At 35.6% G+C, this 8,410-nt stretch overlaps 1 pseudogene; it reads left to right on the forward strand.

Moving 5' to 3' along the window:
- The first annotated feature begins 6,031 nt into the window (after window positions 1-6,031).
- On the forward strand, window positions 6,032-7,518 carry LOC127696766 (sentrin-specific protease 2-like; annotated as a pseudogene).
- Window positions 7,519-8,410: the final 892 nt, after the last annotated feature.

Here is an 8,410-nt window from a genome sequence, read left to right on the forward strand (position 1 = left end):
TCTATTGCCTTCTACCACATGTATGTATGTATGTATGTATGTATGTATGTATGTATGTATGTATTTAGCTATGTAGTTACTTAATTATTGAGACAGTGTTTCTCTTTGAACCTAAGCAAGACTATCAGGTCAGCATATTCTGAGGATCTCCATGTTTCCACCTCACAAGCACTAGAATTATAGAAATGCACAACTCTGCAAAACTTTTAAGTGGATACTGTGATCTGAGCTCAAGTTATTGTGCTGGCACAAAAGGTAATTTACTGATTATTCCATATGCCAAGCTCCTATCTATATTATTTTATGTACAGAAACAAATGTTACAGTAATAAATAATATTAATTACATTCACACAAATAATTTTTAAAAATCCTACCTCTCTATGCAACTTGAATCCTGTAGGTCTGAAATGCCTCTCATATGCTTGTCTGTCTGAACACATGGTTTCCTGCTATTGTTGCTCTTTCAGAAGATCATGAAAATTTTCATGTAGCTCCTAGACATTACATGCAGGAATTTTAGTTAATATGATCCTGTTAGCCTATCCAGGTTCTAAGCTGAAAGCACTGCTTACTGATTCTGAAGCTACTTTAGGTTTTCATTTGTGAGCTTCATGCCACACTCCCTTCCCCAGAACCATGTATTCCCAAAACCATGGGGCAGAGTGCACCCTTTCCTTCTAAATTGCTTCTGACTGGCATTCCGTCACAGTATTTGCCTATATTAAAATGCTATTGATTTCTAAAAAGGTGTGAAACTTACCATTTTCTGTAATGTTTTTTCTGAAGATCCAAGAGATTTTATAACTGTATATTGTACTTATTCGCTCAGAATTAAGAAGCTAAGATTGCAAGTGTGTCTGCTGATCTGTCTGCCACAGTTTTTTTTTTTTTGTTTTGTTTTTTGTTTTTTTTTTTTTTGTTTTTTTTTTTTTTTTTTTTGCCTGCCACATTTTAATTGAGGTCCAAGCTATTTCTTCAGAGGGAATATAACATTCACCACAGTTACAAATCAATTGTAATATCATGAGGTCAAATATACAGAAATCTAGCTTTATTAAAGATAAAATACTAACATGGGAGTCATGCTTAGCGTTGAGCTTTTGAAAATTTTTGTCCCATACCTCAGCCAAGGTTTGGCTCATCTGCATCCCATGCTAGACTCTGTGCAAGGTCCTACGTACTTGCAGTCTTCATTAATACTAAGTGATGCTGATCAGTTCTCCCAAGTCAAAAGCATGTGATTGAAAGACCATGGTATTTAAAAGTGTTCATATACATGTGTGGCAGAGTATGGCCCTATCTGACATTAATAGGAGGGGAGGAAAGCTTGATACCCCAGCATAGGGGGATGCTAAAAGGGTGAGGAGTGGATGGGTGGAGGAGAACCCTCATAGAGCAAAGGGGATGGGCAAGGGGGTTGGGATGGAGTTTGGTGGAGGTGTAACTGGAAAGGGGCATATCATTTTAAGTGTAATAGAATAAAATGATCAATATAAAAATAAAATAAAAGGGTGAAGCTCTTGTCTTTTGCTGTTGCTGTATTTCTTTTTCATCTCCCACATTCACTATGACTAATTAACTCAGTTCCTTCATGAGGAACTTCAATCACCTGGAAAGATGCAAAAAGTTTTATCCTATAGTATGCCAACTATAGAGCAGGAGATTTTATTTGAATGAGATGATCTTTGAGCCAAGTTTGCTCTAACAAGAGGACACACCTAACAACGTATGATTAATTTAATAAATGTATAAACTGGTCATACTTTTTATAGGGGAAATAGCTAAGCGTGTAGTTAACAATGGAGAACCTGGGAACACAGTCATATATTGGTTAACACTGCTATGGGAACCTCCTTGTAGAAAGCAACTCATAGGCAAGGAAGAATTTGAGGAAATTCTTTTCAGGAGGAGAGAAGTCTGAATGGGTTTATTTATTTTTCTCAAATTATTGATCACATAATAACTTTGAGAAAATACTATGTTTTTTCCTAATACAGATGAATGGTTTTCTTTCTCAGGACAAAGTGCAGGTCTTGTATTTTCTCAGCTTCTACAGTTGCTGCTTGTAACCACCTGTACTTTAATATTTGTCTCTTATAATTATCTGTTCTCAACTGTAGTTGTGGATATGATCTCCTTGAAAGAAAGACTAACATTCAGTGATTGTGTGTGTGTATGCATATAAGTATACATTGTGTGTGTGTGTGTGTGTGTGTGTGTGTGTATGTGTGTTTTACAATAAGTAAAGATATTGGGGCTTGTTATAAAGATCTTAGTTTCTATGCCATGAAATAGGAAAGAACCAAGAAAGCACTAAAACTGAAATAACTGTGGGTAGTCTTGTGTCAAATGTTACATTAAATAATTCTTTATCTCAGAGGCTGCAGTTTTACTCAATCATTTCACAGACATACACAATGTCTTACTTGTTGAGTTTTAGACAATGGTTTGAGAGTAGCACAAATAATTTCACCGAGGTTTGGGAATCTAAGATTTCAGCCATTTTTTAGTTTTGCGAGTTTGTGACTCTCCAGTTACTGAACCAGTAATAGTGATATCAAAGGGCTTTTTGAGATGGTCTTGCTTTTCACTTGGATCGTGTAAACTCCTTTCTTTCTTTCACTGGATTTGAGGGCACTGGATACTTTTTGTTTCTTTGTAAGGCTACAGTTCTTCAGTCTTTCCAGAGCTCTTCCCATGACAATGATCTTTTTCATTTATATGCCTCCAGGGCCACTGTAGATTACTCATGAAACAGAAATAATCATCCCATGTACTTTTGGCACATTAACTATATACTTTCCATTCCTTTTTCTTTCAAGGTATCATATCAACCCCTACAAATGGACTTTGGGAGTCACTTTACAAATATGAATACCTTTTATTGCCTTACAAGGTCTGAAACTTAGACATCATTTTGTTCCTGTTGAGAGAGTTGGTGTAAAATCAATGTGAGAGAATTTTCTTTCCCAGATAAAGAAAAAAATAATTAAAAACAGGAAGGCAAGGAGAAATATTTAAGATTTTTGTCTTAAATATCTTCCTAAAGTTAAAAAAGAATAGATCACCACAATCGTGCAGCATGTTAGAAAACATAATGGAAAAATATGTTAAAATTGAAGATTATCATGGAAATTATACAGATAAAATTGTAGGCATAAAATAATTCTAAGTTGATTGAAAGTGGAATTACAAACATTTTCAGGTAAAATTGTACATTTCTATGGAAAATATTTCTGATAAAAATTCAAGAAATATATAGACAAACATGCTAAAATTCACTATTTCATGGAAAATTATACAGATAAAATGGTAGATATAAAAACATTTCTAAATTAATTGAAGGTATAATTAAAAACATTTTGTGATAAAATCAGAGATTTACATGGTATACATTTATCAGAAAATGTTTATAATTCCACTTTCAATAAGCTTAGGAATACTTTTATGCCTACCATTGTTATATCTATATAAAATTTTCAATGATAATCTATTTTAACATGCTTTCCATGTTTCTACAATTTTTATCAGAAAAATTTTTCACATAAATCTTTAATTCTATCATTAAATGTTTCTATTTCATTTTTCAATTAATTTAGCAATTTTTATGTCTACCACTTTACTCTTTAATTTTCCATGAAAATTGTCAATTTTAATGTGTTTTTCTGCATATCTCTTCTATTTTATCAGAAATATTTTCCATATAAATTTTCAATTTTATCATAAAATGTTTTTACTTTCTTTTTTCAATAAAAGAACATGCTTTTTAAAAAATAAAAAATTTATAAAAAGAAAACATAATTAAAAAATGCAAATACATAATAACATTAAGAAAATAGGATAGTAGAGATCTTTAGATAATGAACTTATCACTTTACTGTCATGGTTATATATGACTACGCTTATGATATCTAATTATATATTATATATTCTTTATTATGCATTCTTCTGAAAATGTTTGTAGATACAATCCATGCAGGTATATATTTAATCCCCATTTGCTTCTCTAACTCTAGTGTTAGAAGCACTCTAGTGGAAGAGTGTTGTCCAGGAGAGTGTACAGGTTACCTGTGTCAGAATTCCCTGAGAATTTTGTTTCAAAGTATGAATTTTTCATCCTTCCTTGAGTTCACGGAATCAGGGAATATAGGATTAGAAATCAAAAGTCTACATTTTCAGGAGCTTTAGCTCTTTTCAATAAATAATATAAAAATAATATTGTAACATATCTTTGGGCTTTTCTGTCTAGGTTTTGGATATGCATGTGTGGATGTGTGGGTAAAAGTGTGTGTGTGTGTGTGTGTGTGTGTGTGTGTGTGTGTGTTTGTGTTTGTGTGTGCATGTGTCCATGATCATTTATATTTCTCAAAGAGGGCATGTGTCTAGTGCATATGTGGCCATCAGAGAACAATCTTAGGTGTTAGCACTTAGCTTTTTTGAGATAGAGTATTTTTCTTTTTCTCCAATATTTATGTCATGGCTAACTGTCCTGCAAGCTGCCTATAACTCTCCTGTTTTGGTTTCTCATTTATCCATAGAAATTCTGGGATTAAAAGTGCTTGTTCTAGGTATCTAGAGTTAGGATGAATTCCATGGAGTTAAATTCCCATCCTGGCCATTGTCCAGCAAGCACTTTTACCCTTCTTCTCAGCCATCAATCTAAGTCTCTTAACAGATTTCATATCATGAATTGTATATGAAGCCTCATGACAAGAGATGAGTCTTTTTGAACAGTAATTTCAAAGGCTGTATAATATAAGTCAAGAGACTGTTTCAATGTATGACAGCATCCTATTTAACATTAGATGATTTAAGATGCCTGTTGCTCTGTGAGTATTATTATTGGGCATCTCTTCTAGTGTAGAGTTCTACTATTTGCCTAAAGTATGACAGAATTTTGAGCACTGCATACCAATGCTTTCCTGATGTATGCTCTCTTTTGAAGTATAAAATGCCAACCCATTCTAAATTGACATCTTTAGGTAGATATATGTAGTTGAATATTATTCAATAAAGGTTGTACAAACCTCACTATATTTTCATTTTCTTCCCTAAAGCTGACTTAGATAACTATATAGGAAGCAATAATGTACAGAAGAATTCTACTTTATTTTTATTTTTTTTAGGTTTTACAAATGTAAAATTCTATTTATTATTTGTAATTGGCAAGCATATTGTGTGGGGGTAGATATTTTGTAGGGCACTTATATTTTTATAATTGACCATGATGGGATAGGTTCCTAAAAGACAAATATACTAGTTAGGACTAGCTGAACTATTCTGAGATGATTTTGATTTAGGTAACCCTGTGCTCTCCCAAAGGAAACTGAGATAAGTATCACTTCATTCAAACTTCCCACTCTGAATAGGGAGCACTCTGAAATCCTGGCCCCAGTTGGGTTTGGGGAAGGCTTCCACCCTCCAAAAACATTGATTTATATTCTTCAAGGTGACATCATAACTAGCTATAGAACTTTGAAGGCTGTGGCTAGGGGCAATGCCCTGAGTTAGACATCATTTGTAAGGTTGCCTCAGATGTGTTAGCTGCTGGGTATAGGCCTGGTAACTTACTAGTGATTAACTGGGACAATTAGTCTGATTTTTAAGTTTTGGGCATTTAGCTGGTTACAGCACCATAGAAGGATACTTCTGAGGATGTAGTCTCAGGATTTCTTGGAGTTTCCCAGAGTGGACCCTGGTGAAGTGCCAACATCTGACTGTTCACCAATCATTTTCTCATATTGCCAGCTTAATTATCTCCATTCTTTGACTGACCCTGACTTTAAAAGTCAACTCTGTTTATAAAGAAGAGCTAGTCTGAGACTAATAGGTTTCCAGTAGATGGACCAACCATCTACTGGAAGAATTGATTCTTCAGATACCAAGAAGAACAACCCAACAGTATCCATCCCAGAGCCAGGCATATGGTTGCTTGCACTTGGACTTGCACTTGTACTTGCACTTGGACAAGAAAGGCAGTACTATACCAGAGCCAACACCCTCCAAAAAAGCACTATAAGCAGTTCTCTATGTGGAAGCCTAAACAGCCTGGGGTGGACATGAAGCCTGAAGGTTCAGGAAAAAGGAAAAAATTGAAATACCAGGATGAAATTGGGACAGAGACAAAGCCTAAAGTTTTGGAAGATGGTTTAAAATGGAAGCACCAGGATGGAACAGAGATGGTCTTTTAAAAGCCCAGCAAGGCTCAGAAGATTCCTCAGGAGCAACAAGACCCAGAACTTTGGAGAGAACACCCAGGCTAGGGTCAGGTACAGAAACCCCAGGAAGAGAGTCCAAGAGTATACAATCCCTAGAGTGTACTAAAGGTCCTCCAGAGCAGGCTGAAACTTAAAGGAAGCATGCTGATGGTTGCAAAGGTCACAACCAGCCATATTCCATCATGGAGGAAAATGAACAAAGCTCCCAAAGGAAAAGTACAGAAGGTTACTAAATGCGTGCACACAGGCCTCACCCAATCCTTACAAAAATCTCGAAGATCAAAGGTGTCATATCAGGGCACAGTCACAGATCAGAAACAACTCAATGTGATCGAGTTTGAGTTGTTTCTGCTCTTGCTGCCATAAAAGAATGTCTCTCACCAGACAAGAGAGAGCAGTGGTTTCAGAGGAGGAATCTGTTACACAGATGAAAGGTTGTGTAAACCTTGAAGGAAGAAGGGGCAACAACTTGGAGCCAGACTTATGAGGAACACCAGCTCAAATCATCCTGGAGAGTGACAATGGTGATACTTTATTCCCCAACAAGATGGCAGTACTTGAGGCAGAGAAAAAGCCTCTCACAGACCAAGAAAAGGGCAGAGAAGTGGATCAAATCCTTGATATTACAGAAGACATGGAGAAAGAAATTAAGAATGCATTGGGTCCAGGACCCCTAGAGGAAATTATAAGTAGCAGATTCAAGCTGCAAGTCACCTGAAGAGATACCCAGACCCTGGAGAATGGTCAGTGGCTCAATGATAAGCTCATCAATTTTTACATGAATCTTCTGGTTGAGAGAAATGAAAATCAAGGCTACCTGGCTCTTTATGTGTTTAGCACTTTTTTCCCCAAGCTAAAGCATAGCGGTTACAGTTCTGTGAAAAGATGTACTCGAGGACTCAATCTCTTTGAAAAGAACTTATTTTGGTGCCTATTCATCAGAAGGTACATTGGAGCTTAGTGGTAATCGATTTAAGAAAAAAAAAGTATTGTGTACCTCAATTCAGTCAGACAGACAGAAAAGACTATCTACTAGACCATCTTCCAATATTTACAAAATGAGAGCAAGACACAAAGGAACATCATTGAGCTGGACCCTTTGGAGTAGAAGCAATACAGGTGTGACAGCAGAGGAGATTCCTTAGCAACTGAATGGGAGTGACTGCGGAATGTTCATCTGTAAAAATGCAGATTACATCACTAGAAACCAACCTGTGACCTTTACTCAGCAGGACATGTCCGTCATTAGGAAGAGGATGGTATGGGAAATCCTGCACAGTCACTTACTGAAACAATAACCTCCTGGATGCCATTGTCCCCACCCCTGTAATTTCCATCCATGTTTCTAATATACTTCAAGTAGGATGAGTTGAAGAGATTTAAAACAGGTACTGAGATGTCTGACTGGATGAAGCCCACTCTCTTCAGTGTAGTCCTATCTTGGGATGTGTGACTGCTGCCATGATGCCATCTCTAGGATGTATCCAACTACCTCAAGCTTAGAAAATGCTGCTGTCCAACCCATAGAAGAATACATGCTCAAGAAATACTGTTATAATATTTTTTGTTTGCATTTTTGGTTTTGATTTTTTTGTATGTTGCTTTTTTGTTTGTGTTTTTTGTTTTTGTTTTTGTTATTTGTTGTTTTTTGTTTGTATTTTTGATTTTTTTCTTGTTCATGGTTTTTTGTTTTTGTTTGTGTTTTTCAGTTTTGCTTTTTTGTTTGTTGTTTTGTGTGTTTGTGATTTTGTTTTTTTTTTGTTTGTTTTGTATTGTTTTGTTTGTTTTGAGGGGGTTTTTGTTGATTTTTGTTTTGTTTTCTTTGTGTTGTTTTCAGTTTCGGTTTTGGTTTTTGGTTTTTGTTGTTTTGTTTGTAGTTTTGGTTTGGTTTTGTTGTTTATTGTTTGCTTTCATTTTTGGTTTGGTTTTGTTGTTTATTGTTTGTTTGTTTTCATTTTTGTTTTGGTTTTGGCTTGTTTTTGTCTTCCTGACCCTAGGCCGCTGTTTGTTTGTTTCTTTGTTTGTTTGTTTGTTTTTAACTCACTTGCAAACCTTGGCCATTGTTATTTTCCAATCCTCTAGTCCTTATTTGAACTTCGATTTCTGGAAGGAATGCCCATCACCATGCTATTCCCTGTGGAAGCTCAGCTGGGACATCAGTAAGAGGCAGGAGGCAGTAGCTCTTCACTA

Source organism: Apodemus sylvaticus, chromosome 11 (genome assembly GCF_947179515.1).
Source record: "Apodemus sylvaticus chromosome 11, mApoSyl1.1, whole genome shotgun sequence".
NCBI classification, from domain to species: domain Eukaryota; kingdom Metazoa; phylum Chordata; class Mammalia; order Rodentia; family Muridae; genus Apodemus; species Apodemus sylvaticus.